Below are 1,732 nucleotides of genomic sequence, written 5' to 3'. Positions count from 1 at the left end.
AGTGCCATCTAGCGACAAAAACGGACAAACGGTATAAAACAAGCATCTTCGTCCCGTGGCCGTCCCGTTTGTGCCATGTCTATAAAAAAATAAGATTAAGTTTTATAGACTAATGACACGCTGCACTGTTATTAAAATTATTAATGCTTTTTCTCAGCTCTATATGGACAATTAGTATAATCAAATCATTATACAAATACAAATAAATACAAATATTTTATTAGCACAAACCAAGGATTTGTATAGTAAGTACTATACAAATCCTTGCACAAACTCATCAACAATAAATGGTTAAGGCTCATGGTATATCAATTACATAGTTGGTCAAACATAATAAGTATTGAAAATAATGACTATATTAATATGTAATATTATAAACAATGATTATGAATTAGACATATTGACAATTTTATAGAGTTTGTTCTGCTTTACGCAGGTTCAAACTGTCTGAGATGAAAGAGGAAGTCAATCAAAGTTTAGGATTGTGTATGAATTATTATTTAATAAAAAGATTATATTATTTTCATGTTTTTGAAATTTTGTAGGATCAACGATTATATTTGAAACTTTATGGTAAAATATGTCCCTTTTAGTTGAGTATTTTTCACAATGTAAAAGAAAATGTTTTTCATTTTCAATTTGACCAGAATTACATACAGAGCAGTATCTCTCATTTCTGGGAATATTTAGATGTCTCCCTCTTTCAATCATCAGTATATGAGCGCTTATACGGATCTTACATATTGCAGCTCTGTCACTTCTGTTTTTCAATATATCAACATGGGTGGTCTTCTGCCCATTATGTAGACACTCTTGAAAAAGTCTAACTTTTTGGATTCAAATATATTTGCATTTTGAACTTGCAAACATTGGTCATTAATTCTTTGTTTAATAGAATTTAAATTACCTTTAACATAATTAAAGTTATTGATGATATAAGACATTCCAAGTTCATTCAAAAGACTCTTGACCTTTATGACCCAAGGGTTTGAATCTACAGATTTAGTGAATATATCATATGCCAAAGAATTTTCCGAAGAAACTATATGGTTCAGGTAGTTGAATATTGGATATAATATTTTATTTTTCAAGGGAATTCTATTAAGTTCGGCTCGACATCCATCATTAGATGCCTTACAGTGAACCCCTAATATGTCTTTGATAAATTTAACATGAAGTTTTTCAAATGGATCAGAGTCTTTATAGGATGAAACATACTTTGAAATAAAAAATAATATTTCATTACAAGACTAAAAATAATCTTCCAGGAAGGTATTATGGTACATTAACTACTCTCTTAAACGACATAATTTATTACGATTAAATGTAGAAGATGTATATCATGAACAGGTTACATTTCATGATGACCGTATATATTCAGCTATTCAAGAAATAATCAAATGTACTCTAATTTCCTAAATCTCAACTCATATGCCTTTGAAAACAAATGAGATGCATTCACTTTCACTGTTGTTGATAATCGACAACAACTGAGAAAACACCACCGTCATTTCGATTTTAATATCGATTATCCGATATCATTTTATTATGTCGTCTGTAAGGAAGAACTATCAAAGAATATATGATGATCTTTTTTGCAAATGTCCGGTCAATTTGGTCAGGTGTATCAAAACGCAAATGTCCTGTCGTGCTCAATGTAAAAAGTGCAATGTTCTAGTATGTAGTCTTCCATAAGGTTGTTTATGTACTAGTTTGCAGTCTACCATTAGCT

Source organism: Mytilus galloprovincialis, chromosome 1 (assembly GCF_965363235.1).
Source record: "Mytilus galloprovincialis chromosome 1, xbMytGall1.hap1.1, whole genome shotgun sequence".
Taxonomy (NCBI): Eukaryota; Metazoa; Mollusca; class Bivalvia; order Mytilida; family Mytilidae; genus Mytilus; species Mytilus galloprovincialis.
This window is presented reverse-complemented; position numbering follows the sequence as displayed.